Here is a 15,435-nt window from a genome sequence, read left to right on the forward strand (position 1 = left end):
CAGGCCAAATACTGCATGGGAATACTTACACTAAAAAATTATTCTGGGTTTATCTGAAACTGAAATTTAACTGGGTGCCTTGTATTCTTGTTCGCTAAGTCTGGCAACCCTTATATACTTACCACCAGCTGATGTATTATATATTTATTGTAGTTTTGTTTAGTGTGTGTCTTCCCCTAGTAGAATGTGCAGCGTTACCAAAGACTACAACAATGGAAGAGTGCCGGATACACAGGAGTAGCTGCTTACTGAATCTTGGTGAATGAATGAATGAACACGCACCATAAATACAAGCCACACCATGTAATGAGGAAAAGTTACATGTCCCAGAATTCCTGACTTGTGAACAGAAACCATGCACACAAAGGCCACAGACACAGATAGACACGTCTGCACTGTGCTCCCCATGCCAACCCCACACTTACCACAGACTTAACTGATACACATCACTCACTCTTCCCACACACTCACAGTCACCACCGAGGCCTACATTACCAACTAGACAGTGAGAGAATAAGTAATGATTGGAATTAAATCCTGGAGGATCCACTGGGAACCACACTCTCAACTGTGTGTATTCACTGCACCTGACACGTGTCACACACTCAGTAAATATTTGTGGACAGAGGACTGATGAACCCACCCTGAGCCTTTCATTCCTCCCTCAGGACTCTCGAAGTCACAAGAGGATCCCCCTCGGCTTGGATCCACTGTGGTGGCCCAAGGCTGCAGCCCAGGGGCAGGGGAGGTCTCCTCTGCCTCTAAATACTTCTTCTGTACTTCTACTCTGTGCAAGCTCAGCTACGCTGGTAAGGGCGCGGGGCTCCTCAGGTGAGGGGGTGCTTGGCTGTGAGGCAGGAGGCACACAGATCCCAGGGAGGCTGAGAGGAAACCCAGGGTCATCAGAGGTGATGAGGGCTCTGTGGAGGAGCCTGGGCAGGATGGCTGAGCTGTTCCGAGGGCGTGGATGCCAGCTGAGTCTGGGTGTGTGTGTGTGAATACTGCTACTACCATGGTGGGGAAGTCAAGGAGCAGGGGCCGGAAAGGTCTGGGCTTGAGGTGGAGGGAAGAGGGACCAGATTAAGCATCTTCAGAGGAAAATGTAGGCTTTGTCTTTGCCTTTGCTTCCAGAGAAGGACAGAGTTCTGCATCATACACCTCCAGCCTGAGAGCAGGACCATCCAGCTCAGGTGCACACAGCTCACACATACACGCGCCCTCCAGGCACAGCCCTTCTCAGTGCACATCAACCCCAAGCACGTGCTCCACAGTACTCTCCTGCACCACAGCCCCATTCCACAAGGAATGCACCACCGATATTCCCAAACTCACACTCCTCGTCGTACACGCATCCAGCCGCATCCCTCACATACTACAGCCCTCACCACCATACTCCACACCCCTGTATACAGACACCGCTCCAGTATCCCCCCCACGCACATGAAAAGCCCACAGATGACACCAGATACACCACTCCGTCCTACGGCCAACAGACACCAAGCTCACGACATAGCTATGTCGTGCCAATGTCCCTCTCTCGTCTACCACACCTGCTCCCTCAACTTCCGGCATGGCCCATGCATGTTATTATGATTTTCATTTCCTTTTTCAGGAATCCGGAGATTTCATCGAGACACTGCCCAGCCTAGACCACCCCTAGCCCAGGATCAGGAAGAAGGAGAGACCGCTTCCCCATCACACTGTGTCTCCTCCTCACCCTCTTCACCCTGTAAGAACTATCTGCACCCAGACAAAGAGGAAAGGGGCATGAAAATATACTACATGCAGGTACAAATGAACAAGGGTGTCGCTGTATCCTGGAAGACAAAGAAACCCTTGGAGTTGCCTGAAAATCAGCTGAGGATAGAAGAAGTGACCCTTCCTGAGGATGTGTGTGCAGTAGCCACTGACCCCTTTTCTGATGTGTCCACCGAAAGCCTCCTGTCTGACAGTGAGCCCACTGGGGAGGAGAAAGAGTATGAGGAAAGAGCAGAGCCAGGCAGCCCATCAGGGCCACCTGCCGTCGAGGAGAGACCCAGCGCCAAGACAGCGGACTGGATGCTGACCATGGAGACCGGCTTCAGGTGCATGGCCTGCTGCCGGGTCCTCCCCACCTTGGACATCCTCCAGCAGCACGTGAAGTTCGGCGTCCTGCAGGGCTTCAGCTACCGTGTCTTTCATCTCAACATGGCCCAGTGGATGGGCAATGTGGAATCCGAGAACACCCCTGAGGAGGAGGACGAGGAGGAGGAGGAGGAGGAGGATGAAGAGAAGCAAGAAGAAAAGGAGAATGAGGGAGAGCAGCCCACGGGGGAAGGCCCCAGCCCAAAGAGACCCCGCAGGCAGGGTCTTTTCTCTCCTTTGAGTTCCAAACAGCAACTGAGATTCATGGGACAGAAGATCCTGGAAGACGGTGTGGCCGTCCCTTGGAAGAGGTAAGGCTTGAGGCTGGCAGTCTTCTGAGCCTATGTCACGAGGGCCCAGAGGAGTCTAAGGGAAGGGGCCGCACACATGTGCTGGTTGACCTAATGGCTCTGCAGTTGCATCAAATGGGACACACCCAGCACTAACAAAGGCATTGACCTCTGTTGACGTAAACAAGAAGGTGGAGCCTTTTCCTAGGAGTTTTCTCAGGGTCTGCACGATGGACCTCAACTCTTAGAGGACGTACTGCCAGCAGCTCCTTCTCGGCAGAGAGAGCCAGGAGTGGTCTCAAGAGAGGACAGGGGCCCTTGCAGGACCAGAACTTTGAGGTCTGAGAGCCTTGGGCCTGAGCCGAGATCTCACCCTGACCACTGGACCTAGCCTTCTGTGACAAAGGGGAATAGGAAAGAGAGTCACGTGGAAATGAGGTCCCCCGAGATATGGAAATGTTCCAGAACCTTCGTTGCGTGGTAGTTGATCTGGAGCCAAGCTCACTGTGGTGTGTGTGGCTCTGAGCATTAAGGCAATGCTGGAGGGTAACCCTGACCAGCAGAGCTTGGAGTGCTTCTTGTCTCTTCCTGTTCTACCTCATTTGCTTTATCCCTTCCAGGGAGAAGAAAGGACCCTCGGGAGAGTAGCAGACAGAATGCCGTGGTCTGAAGGAGGATGAAGGGACCGGCACTCAGTCTAACATCATATGACAATAGTAGCGTCCTATGCAATAAAGGGCATTTTCCAAACCTTTCCTGGAGCTTTGATTTAATGACATTTTTCTATCTATGCATCTATCTGTCAGCTACATCTGTATCTTTCAAGGTTTGTGAACAAGCTTTCACATAAGCACTAGAGACGTCCGCCAGCATTTTCCAGAAGAGGCCTGCAAATTGCTGGGGACTCCTCACAAATAGGGAACGGCCACAACCCCTGCCACACAGACTCTGCGCGTGGCCCTCCTGACGTACTCCCACTCTCTCTCTGAATTTCCCAACGTCTGAGATGAGGGTGCTGGCTGGAGGCAATGATCACGTGCAGGCTGAATCTTCTCCAGATTCTGATTCTCTTCCTGGGCATATCGTCCTCAAGCACAGTCTCCATGTCCCTGGCCACACTGATCTCTCTCCTTCAGTCCTTCCCTCCCTCCCTCTCCTGCCTCCCAGTGCAGAGAATACTTTTTTGCATTTGAGACGACATTTATTTTTTGTTCACAGAATTCTCACCTGTTTTACTGTGGCCTCCGTTGTGAACATTCCAAAGCTGAGAATTTTCTTTTTTTCTCCCTCATTTCTGCTGAGTCTTTACCTTCCTAATGCAGTGAACTCAGAGTGCCTAGCTGACTAGATGGGGAAAAAGATCCAGGGAGCAAAGAGAAATAATAAAAGAATATATCAGTTAATTTTTCATAGTGTTATCCAACTATATATTTTTAAAATTTTGGAATAATATTAGGAATCTTCTCTTTATAAAAAACTGAATTATTGGGCTTCCCTGGTGGAGCAGTAGTTAAGAATATGCCTGCGAATGCAGGGGACATGGGTTCGAGCCCTGGTCTGGGAAGATCCCACGTGCCACGGAGTAACTAAGCCCGCGCGCCACAACTACTGAGCCTGCGCTCTAGAGCCCGTGTGCCACATCAACCGAGCCCACGTGCCACGACTACGGAAGCCTGCGTGCCTAGAGCCCATGCTCCGCAACAAGACAAGCCACTGCAATGAGAAGCCCGTGCACCACAGCCAAGAGGAGCCCCGGCTCACTGCAACTAGAGAATGCCCGCTAGCAACAACAAAGACCCAATGCAGCCCAAAATAAATTAATTAATTTTAAAAAATTGAATTAGTTTCAAGGGTACAATGTATAAAAGTACAATAAAAGCCCCCCTTCATAACCCCCCAACCCCACTCTCAAGATGGAATAGATATGCTGTGATACAATTTATAGTCGTAGTACTACTACTCCTCCCACCACATCCGAAATCCTCTGAGCCAGGTGCAGCAGCTTCCTTTCACAATGCTAGGACCCGCCACAAGACAGATGATAATCCCTTTGGACATTTCAAGGAGCGGCACAAGGCAACAGTACCTGGGAAATGCCACTGACAGCTCAGAATATCCATGGCATTTCTAGAGCCTCGGCACTGCTCTCGCTCTGGGAATGAAGGTCCAAAAAGCACATCGGAGAATGTTCATAGTTGTAAACAAGCTCCACCTTTGCAACACAATCTACATAGAACCACATATACAAGCCTGCACAATGGATGAAGCCAAGGTCTCCTCCATGATTTCCCTTCTGACCACCTTATTGTCTCCTCAACCATAAAAGGTGAACTTGAAACTCAGGACCTTGCCTTGTCACCAGAAACATCCAAGCTTGGATCAGTCTTTCTAAGACCAGATACTTGCTCTCTGAACTATTAGAGACTTGTCACATACACACAGGTAGAACAGGATTATTTCTATCTACCTGGGGACCTGGAGTCTTTCACATTGCTCCTGTTAAAACTCTCACAACAGCAAAACTTTACCTACAAAGGGTTCAAGCTATGACACTCCCAATTTCCACAAACCTCCTCAGCTATTGTGAGTCACATGCAGCCAATTCCAGGAATTGGAAACATGGTTGTGAGGATGAAACTGACTTTGGGGCTCCCCTTGGATATGGTCTTCCAGACTTACCAAAAGGCCATTCAGAGGACGGTTTACCCCACCTCAGGGAAACCCGAGGCAGTACTTGCAGTCAAGGGCTGGCCATGGCTTCTGAGCTACATCCAAAAAGAATTTCATACTGTACCTGGATCTGCTGAAGCCATTTCTGACTGTCCGAGAGCCAGCATGTACCGCTCCTCAACTGCCTCCATTGTGGATCATCAGTAGGGCTGTCAGATTTAGTCAATAAAAGTACAGGATACCCAGTTAAACTTGAACTTCACATGAATAATAAGTCATTATTTTTAGTATAAGTAGATCCTATGAACTATTTGGGGCATACTTATCTTAAAAATATACTTGTTGTTTTTCTGACATTCATATTTAACTAAACAGCCTCTATTTTATCTGTCAACCCTACCCTTCAGAAATGATGGAGGCTCATAGAGATCCAGGAGATGCCTCAGTGCCTCCTCAGCTTTTATTTCTACGTCCTGGACAGCGAGCACGCACCTTCCACTCCCAGTCATTGGCTAGAATGGAGGATATTCTCTGTTTTAGAGCTTTTTCTACTTGTCATTGTTATTATCTTCCTTATTTTAAAGAGATGTTTATTTTCTCCCAAACTTAATAGCTCATCCAAAAGTATTTCAAAGTTCATTAGACAAGGGAAAAAACAACATGGTTCTGAAAAGTGAAGGAAACCGCCTGGTGTTTAGTCAAGAAGTAGTAGGGAGATTGAAAAAGCCAAACTTAATAAGCAAATCTCTCCAAGGGTATTTTCAGAGCTTGATACCCTCCCACACCCTGAAAATATTATTACATCAAGAATGTAGAACTGCTAACCAAATGTAAGGCTCCCATATGATTCTATCAAACTGAGGATGCTTCTTTACTAAGCAGTGAGCACACTTGCTGCCCCAGGGACCTTGGCAGTTGCAACGTAGGGCTCTTCCCTTTGGGATGGAAACAGCAAGTTTTCCTGTGGTCTACACACTGGCCCCCAAAATACTACACTCCCAATACTTGTCAACTTTAAGTATTTTTCTACATATCTCCATTTTTCTGTTACTATTTGGACTACATCCTAGACTTGACACTACGTAAATTGCATTCAAGAAGCTATTTTTAAAAGTTGGTAGGAAACCTTAAATCTATAGCTTGCAGTCCCTGGCTTACTTTCATCCAGGTGCATAAGGGTTTTCAAAAGTAGTCAGGTTAGTTACCCCATATCACAGCCCCACGCTTGTGTCACAGGTATAAAAATGGAACATGCTATTTAAGGTTTTAGTTGCCAAATCATCAAGCCTCCCAGACAGAGGCAATAGAGCAAAATGATTACAGAGGCATGGATTTTGATTTGCTCCAGTGTCTTGGGCAAGTCACTTGGCCTCTGTATGTATTTGTACTTATCTGCACTTATCTGTCACTTGGGGGTCATAATTGTACCTGGTCCATGGGTACGTTGTACAAATGATCTGTAAAGTAGTTACAAGAAACCGACACAGAGTAAGCACTCCACAGACATTGGCTATTAGCTATTGGAAATAGTTCTCCGTGAAACAGATGACTTTATCAGTGGATGACTCGGTGGGAGACAGTGAATCACAGAATCACAGCATGTTGAAAGTGACCTAGTTCACACTCTTATGTGAAAAGAAGAAAAGTGTGCATGGGTAGAAAATGTCTGAAACTTTACCTAACAAATAGTTCATCATGTTAGCATGGAGGATTAGAATAAATCAGGAAAGGAGGAAAGAAAAACTTGAGTGTCATTCAATTTCTCTATCATTTGTGTTTCTACACTGAGACTCTGAATACACTGGAAGTGCAATTTTTTTTAATGTGGCGGGATAAAGGTTTTCAAGTTTTCCTGATCCATCCGTATTATTATCTCAGAATTGCTGGCAGTTCTTGCCATCTTCGGATCTTCACCCATGTGAGTCAGTGGGCCATTCTGGACGGAGGAGATAATAGAGCAGAAGTGAAGTGAGAGGAAAGGAGAGAAAAGATGTTCTCTTTTCTCTTCAAAGAGGAAAGGTCTTTGGAATGGGAACAACTCACAACCAACCTTTGGGGAAAGGATGTGATGGAAAATGAGACAAACATCCTACCCCTGTGATGAGAAGGATTCCCTGGGCTGGATGGAGGGAGGTCACAGGAGGCTGGACAAGGAAACCAACTAGGGAGAAACACACACAAGTGCAGGGCAAACACCCTGAGGCCACTCAGCCTGACTCCATGCAAACATGTGTCCAGCAGACAGCCCTTCACCTGTGGCTCCCCAGCAAGACAGGTACCTCGGGGGTGCCAACTCATTCTGAGTCCGTTATGCCTGGCCATTCATAAACCACTGTCTAACGTGTGAGGAATAAACTCTCAATGTTTATGAGGAAACTGGGGAAGGAGATTGAAAGGTTACTTAAATGGAAAAAAAAGAAGTTCAGGAAGGCAGGATGGTAGAGAGACAAGAAAAAGACCTTAAAAGATAGAAAGGAATTGCCAAAGAAGAGAAAGAAAAAGAAATGAATCCGAATGGGTTAACCTGCAGCTAGGAAGTTAAGGAAGATTATTGATGGGTGAAGACTATGGAATAAAGTGAATAAAATTTATCAGAAGTTGCTGAGAATATGCTAAGCAGCATGATTATCAAATTATGAATTGGCTGCAATGGCATTCTAGGGGGACACTAGGAAGGGGAAGCAAATGTTCATGAGATGACAGTGGCAGGTAGAAAGTTGTTTCAGGGGAAGATCAGTCTTGTAGAGGGTGTATCAGAGGAGGGCAAGTGTGAGCAAGCAAGGAAATACTAAGTGTATACGGTTCCTTCACTGAGTGCACCCAGCCCCGTGGTCAGCCTTGAGAACAAGCAGGACTTCAGGTACTGGAGCTACATTTCAGTCATCAAGACTTGAGAAGACACCCTTAACTCAGGTCTTCTCTTCAAACTCCATCTTTCCTTCTTGACCTTCATTTGGCCTCTTCCCTTACCCTCAAGCTGTGGACGGAGGCCACAGAGCAAGATGGGTCACTAGTGTCCTCCATCCCCTGGCGACTGTGGTTCACATCAGTGGAGTACCAAAGGCAATAACCAAGTAACAGACACAAGAGTGTATGAAGAAGAAGAGATTCTGATAAGGCTTTCTGTGACAGTGTGGGCCAAGTCGGCTCTATATGGCTGGTATCACGTGAATTATGAGCAGCCTTAGGGGAGAAGTTCTCAGAAGGCTGAGCCTGGCTCTCTAGAGGCTCTGCGTGCTCACAGCCCACTCCAAGACCTCAGTTACAGCTTCGGCCCCCAATATCTCTCCCTCTGCCTGCTCACAGTTTTTGAAGTCTTCTTTCCTCCACATTTCTCTTGAGAGGTGGAGGAGGAAGATGAGCTTCAGGCCAGCTCAGACTCCCCTGGGATCCCAGCAGGATGCCTATCATTAACCTCCCACCTTCTAGGAAGCTCCTAAGATCTTCACATTTGGGGCAGTTCTCATTTCAGCTGTGCTTCAAATTGCTGGCTGGAGACGGCCTGTTGGAAGGTGGCTAAAAGCAAGTAGCAATCCTTCGGGCAGCCTGACCCTTCTCGACTATCAGACATCTTCAGGGATATTCTAGGAAATGTTGTTTGTTCTAGAGAAGGGAGGGAAACAATCCAATTGTCCAATAATGCTTGAATGGAAAATAAATGATGCTATATGCATGTGATCAAATAATATCAAACAGTCAAAAATCAAAGACCTAGATCTATATGGATTCACGTGGATAAATCTTGAAAACATAATATTGATTGCAAGAAAATAAGATAAAGAATGTTAGATTGTGATAACAGGTATGTAAGTATTTAAATATTTAAATCAATTCAACATATTGCTTCTATATAGAGAGATGCAAGAAAATAAACTTTATCCAAAGAACACATTATTTACATTTAATATGCTCATTTATCTAGGAGACCCAAAATAACCCACAGATAAACTAGCAGGAACTAATAAGACGGTTCAACAAGGCACACACATACAAGATCAATAAATTTTAAAAGTCAATCAGGCTCCTCTACACTGGCGATAACAAATTAGAATCTGTAAAAGAAAAATAAGAAAAAAAGAAGATCTAAAAATTGTCACAAGAGCCATATAAATTATTTAGAGCTAAGCATACGTAGAAGGCAATATAACTAACAAACTGAGTACGAACAGATAAACTCCGCCCAACCCAAGGTTAGGAAAAGACTGTTGTTACTTTATGAGAACAGACCCTCTTCTTAAGGAGCAGATCAGTAAGTGAGAGTGAATCAAAGAAACACAGCATTTGAAAAGTCAGCTAGTCCAAGCCTCTTGATCGCACATACAGAAGCTGAAGCCCAGATAGGTTGAGTTACTTGCTAAAGGGCCCAAAGTCCTGACTCAAGGACTAGCATTTTTCACTCAGTCGCAAGACACAATCAAATGCAGTACCTTGGAAAGAGATGGGGAAAAAATGAAGAAATCAATTATATAGTTCCTCATCTTTAAGTACAGAAAGAGCCGTGACAAAATTACACGTATTGAGGGAAAATTGAAGTGCAGAGTTTAAAATGTCAATAATCCACAGGGAAACTGGAGACCATTTAAAATATTCATATTAAATCTCTCTAGAAAAGACTTTAAAAGATCTCCAATCAAAATGTGAATTTTATAATAGACATGGTATGATACAATTTATAATAGATATGGTATGAACCTTTCCCTTTCACGGGAAAGCTTCGGCTGGGAAAAAGGAATTGTTCTTGAAAATGGGGCCTGTGCTACTGCAGACACTGTGCTCAACCTAGGTCCACCGAATGCTCTGATGTCATCACTGAGGTCACAGAATTCCACTGTGTGCCTGGCAACCTTGCAAACATAACAGCCCTGGTGAGCACTAGGCAGTACTGCTGGTTCACTAAGTGGTACAAGTTTTTCAGCCATTTAGGAGACTTGACCATTTTTATTTGTATAGAATCATTTCAACGGATTGCCCAAGAGCCAAGAAGGGCCAACCTGTAGGGAAGAGGAGGAGTTGGACATCTCTTGAGGCATCTTCTAAGGGAGACTTCTAGTTGGTACGATGGAATGGCGACAAAAGAGGAAACATCTGGAAAATGAAGAGTCCCAGGAAACTGCCGAGAACGGAGGAGGTATGTGGGGGGCAACTTGTCTGGGGCACATGGGTTTCTGCCAAACTGAACCTTCTCTAGGAAGCGGGGGACTGAGAACGTGTCACTTGTGAAGCATGGAGCGAGAGACCTTGTCTCACTGATGCTGCCGTATCTATCTGGAGGGTCCCTGTGGTGTGAGATGGCACAGAATGGCCAGATGCCCCCTGGGAGATGGGAGGTCAGCTCCGCTGGTCTGAGGACTCTCTCCTGGGGCAGCCGGGCCTGGAGCTTTGTCGGACTCATAGCAGGCTGCATCCTGCTTGCACAGACCTAGAGGTGCAGCTTTTCTCAGTCCCCGATTTCTCTCTTATTCTCTTGGATCTTTCCCTGGGGTCATGAGGTGGGGGATGTGAAGGATGCAAGGATGCTGAGAGAGACCCATGAGTTGCTTGGCCTCTTTTACCAAAGTGGAAAGAGAAGCCCCATGAGTTGAAGGCCCTGCTGAAAAATATCTTGACAAGTGGAATGCACTTTGAAAGAAGATTGTTTGTCTAGGGATGGTGTCATATTGAAAGCAAGGAGGATTTATTCCTTCAACAGGAAGAATTTCCCAAAGGACATCAAGGGAAGGGAAGGGTTTTCCAGAGACTGAGACCGCGTGAGCGGGGGTGAGAAATGTCCTCAGGGTCCTGCGGGGAGCTCTGAGAGCCACGGGCCACGTGGTGCCTGCGTGCATTAAATGTAGGCGAGTAGTCTGCCCTGGGAGAGGGGTGATCACCCCAGAGCTCCAGCTAGAGGCCTCTGCCCCAGATTAGAGCCCAGTAGCTCCTACCAGGCCCAGGGCCCTGGAGACTGTAGGATGGGCCCTGGGAATGGAGCTCTAGACAGCAGGCAGATTTCCAGGCAGTGGCTGGGACAGGCTGGGGAAGGCAATGACTGCCCCTGACCATTCAGAATATTTTGCTCTATGTTCCTGTGTGTGTGTGGGTGTGTGAGTGTGTGTGTGTGTGTGTGTGTGTGTGTGTGTGGTAGTGCAGAGAAGAGCGAGATGAATGGGGTTAGAGTGCTTACCAGATATAAAGTCTGCGTGGTAAAGTTCTTGTCACCCTGCCTGGACCTGGCTGACACTCGGTGTACGTAAGAGTGTATACAGAATTCTTGTTAGGGGTGTTTTATGAGACAGTAACTCATACACCCATGTACACTCTGATACAGCAAAAATATCACACACCCCACATATAACTTCCTTACTAAACCACACACAGCACAGAGAGGTATATACACGCATCCCTCCTATACTACGTTCTCATACAACCCACCTGTATCACAATCCTCTCCTCCAACACCAAACGCTGGAGATGAGATATGTATATACACACACACACTATATATATAGGACACACACACACACACACTATATATACATGTATCTCCTCAACTCTTGCACAAACACAGCTAACTTCAGCCATCTCTAAATACCTCTATAAGAACCAGCCACGTGTCATACACACCACACTTATAACACATTCTTGAGTAATGCCAGACCCGCTTTGTACAAACCACAGTAAACCACAGTCTCAGTAACCCATGTCAGGATTGCCAGAGAAAATATGGGCTATCCAGTTCAATTTGAATTCCAGATAAACAACAAGTAAGTTTTCAGTATCCGTATGTCCCACATATTGTATGGGCCCTACTTACACTAAAACTAAGTCAGGCCAAATACTGCATGGGAATACTTACACTAAAAAATTATTCTGGGTTTATCTGAAACTGAAATTTAACTGGGTGCCTTGTATTCTTGTTCGCTAAGTCTGGCAACCCTTATATACTTACCACCAGCTGATGTATTATATATTTATTGTAGTTTTGTTTAGTGTGTGTCTTCCCCTAGTAGAATGTGCAGCGTTACCAAAGACTACAACAATGGAAGAGTGCCGGATACACAGGAGTAGCTGCTTACTGAATCTTGGTGAATGAATGAATGAACACGCACCATAAATACAAGCCACACCATGTAATGAGGAAAAGTTACATGTCCCAGAATTCCTGACTTGTGAACAGAAACCATGCACACAAAGGCCACAGACACAGATAGACACGTCTGCACTGTGCTCCCCATGCCAACCCCACACTTACCACAGACTTAACTGATACACATCACTCACTCTTCCCACACACTCACAGTCACCACCGAGGCCTACATTACCAACTAGACAGTGAGAGAATAAGTAATGATTGGAATTAAATCCTGGAGGATCCACTGGGAACCACACTCTCAACTGTGTGTATTCACTGCACCTGACACGTGTCACACACTCAGTAAATATTTGTGGACAGAGGACTGATGAACCCACCCTGAGCCTTTCATTCCTCCCTCAGGACTCTCGAAGTCACAAGAGGATCCCCCTCGGCTTGGATCCACTGTGGTGGCCCAAGGCTGCAGCCCAGGGGCAGGGGAGGTCTCCTCTGCCTCTAAATACTTCTTCTGTACTTCTACTCTGCGCAAGCTCAGCTACGCTGGTAAGGGCGCGGGGCTCCTCAGGTGAGGGGGTGCTTGGCTGTGAGGCAGGAGGCACAAAGATCCCAGGGAGGCTGAGAGGAAACCCAGGGTCATCAGAGGTGATGAGGGCTCTGTGGAGGAGCCTGGGCAGGATGGCTGAGCTGTTCCGAGGGCGTGGATGCCAGCTGAGTCTGGGTGTGTGTGTGTGAATACTGCTACTACCATGGTGGGGAAGTCAAGGAGCAGGGGCCGGAAAGGTCTGGGCTTGAGGTGGAGGGAAGAGGGACCAGATTAAGCATCTTCAGAGGAAAATGTAGGCTTTGTCTTTGCCTTTGCTTCCAGAGAAGGACAGAGTTCTGCATCATACACCTCCAGCCTGAGAGCAGGACCATCCAGCTCAGGTGCACACAGCTCACACATACACGCGCCCTCCAGGCACAGCCCTTCTCAGTGCACATCAACCCCAAGCACGTGCTCCACAGTACTCTCCTGCACCACAGCCCCATTCCACAAGGAATGCACCACCGATATTCCCAAACTCACACTCCTCGTCGTACACGCATCCAGCCGCATCCCTCACATACTACAGCCCTCACCACCATACTCCACACCCCTGTATACAGACACCGCTCCAGTATCCCCCCCACGCACATGAAAAGCCCACAGATGACACCAGATACACCACTCCGTCCTACGGCCAACAGACACCAAGCTCACGACATAGCTATGTCGTGCCAATGTCCCTCTCTCGTCTACCACACCTGCTCCCTCAGCTTCCGGCATGGCCCATGCATGTTATTATGATTTTCATTTCCTTTTTCAGGAATCCGGAGATTTCATCGAGACACTGCCCAGCCTAGACCACCCCTAGCCCAGGATCAGGAAGAAGGAGAGACCGCTTCCCCATCACACTGTGTCTCCTCCTCACCCTCTTCACCCTGTAAGAACTATCTGCACCCAGACAAAGAGGAAAGTGGCATGAAAATATACTACATGCAGGTACAAATGAACAAGGGTGTCGCTGTCTCCTGGAAGACAAAGAAACCCTTGGAGTTGCCTGAAAATTAGCTGACGATAGAAGAAGTGACCCTTCCTGAGGATGTGTGTGCAGTAGCCACTGACCCCTCTTCTGATGTGTCCACCGAAAGCCTCCTGTCTGACAGTGAGCCCACTGGGGAGGAGAAAGAGTATGAGGAAAGAGCAGAGCCAGGCAGCCCATCAGGGCCACCTGCCGTCGAGGAGAGACCCAGCGCCAAGACAGCGGACTGGATGCTGACCATGGAGACCGGCTTCAGGTGCATGGCCTGCTGCCGGGTCCTCCCCACCTTGGACATCCTCCAGCAGCACGTGAAGTTCGGCGTCCTGGAGGGCTTCAGCTGCCGTGTCTTTCATCTCAACATGGCCCAGTGGATGGGCAATGTGGAATCCGAGAACACCCCTGAGGAGGAGGACGAGGAGGAGGAGGAGGAGGAGGATGAAGAGAAGCAAGAAGAAAAGGAGAATGAGGGAGAGCAGCCCACGGGGGAAGGCCCCAGCCCAAAGAGACCCCGCAGGCAGGGTCTTTTCTCTCCTTTGAGTTCCAAACAGCAACTGAGATTCATGGTACAGAAGATCCTGGAAGACGGTGTGGCCGTCCCTTGGAAGAGGTAAGGCTTGAGGCTGGCAGTCTTCTGAGCCTATGTCACGAGGGCCCAGAGGAGTCTAAGGGAAGGGGCCGCACACATGTGCTGGTTGACCTAATGGCTCTGCAGTTGCATCAAATGGGACACACCCAGCACTAACAAAGGCATTGACCTCTGTTGACGTAAACAAGAAGGTGGAGCCTTTTCCTAGGAGTTTTCTCAGGGTCTGCACGATGGACCTCAACTCTTAGAGGACGTACTGCCAGCAGCTCCTTCTCGGCAGAGAGAGCCAGGAGTGGTCTCAAGAGAGGACAGGGGCCCTTGCAGGACCAGAACTTTGAGGTCTGAGAGCCTTGGGCCTGAGCCGAGATCTCACCCTGACCACTGGACCTAGCCTTCTGTGACAAAGGGGAATAGGAAAGAGAGTCACGTGGAAATGAGGTCCCCCGAGATATGGAAATGTTCCAGAACCTTCGTTGCGTGGTAGTTGATCTGGAGCCAAGCTCACTGTGGTGTGTGTGGCTCTGAGCATTAAGGCAATGCTGGAGGGTAACCCTGACCAGCAGAGCTTGGAGTGCTTCTTGTCTCTTCCTGTTCTACCTCATTTGCTTTATCCCTTCCAGGGAGAAGAAAGGACCCTCGGGAGAGTAGCAGACAGAATGCCGTGGTCTGAAGGAGGATGAAGGGACCGGCACTCAGTCTAACATCATATGACAATAGAAGCGTCCTATGCAATAAAGGGCATTTTCCAAACCTTTCCTGTAGCTTTGATTTAATGACATTTTTCTATCTATGCATCTATCTGTCAGCTACATCTGTATCTTTCAAGGTTTGTGAACAAGCTTTCACATAAGCACTAGAGACGTCCGCCAGCATTTTCCAGAAGAGGCCTGCAAATTGCTGGGGACTCCTCACAAATAGGGAACGGCCACAACCCCTGCCACACAGACTCTGCGCGTGGCCCTCCTGACGTACTCCCACTCTCTCTCTGAATTTCCCAACGTCTGAGATGAGGGTGCTGGCTGGAGGCAATGATCACGTGCAGGCTGAATCTTCTCCAGATTCTGATTCTCTTCCTGGGCATATCGTCCTCAAGCACAGTTTCCATGTCCCTGGCCACACTGATCTCTCTCCTTC

At 47.7% G+C, this 15,435-nt stretch overlaps 1 pseudogene across 1 annotated transcript in view; it reads left to right on the forward strand.

Annotated features, from left to right (window-relative positions):
- LOC309811227 (protein FAM170A-like) overlaps positions 1–14,149 on the forward strand; it is a 107,508-nt pseudogene extending 93,359 nt beyond the window's left edge. The window contains exon 4 of the transcript in view: positions 14,021–14,149. The product of the transcript in view is annotated as a protein FAM170A-like (transcript). The remainder of the gene's footprint in view (positions 1–14,020) is intronic.
- Positions 14,150–15,435: the final 1,286 nt, after the last annotated feature.

Source organism: Mesoplodon mirus, assembly GCF_964341445.2.
Source record: "Mesoplodon mirus genome assembly, chromosome: 10".
NCBI lineage: Eukaryota > Metazoa > Chordata > Mammalia > Artiodactyla > Ziphiidae > Mesoplodon > Mesoplodon mirus.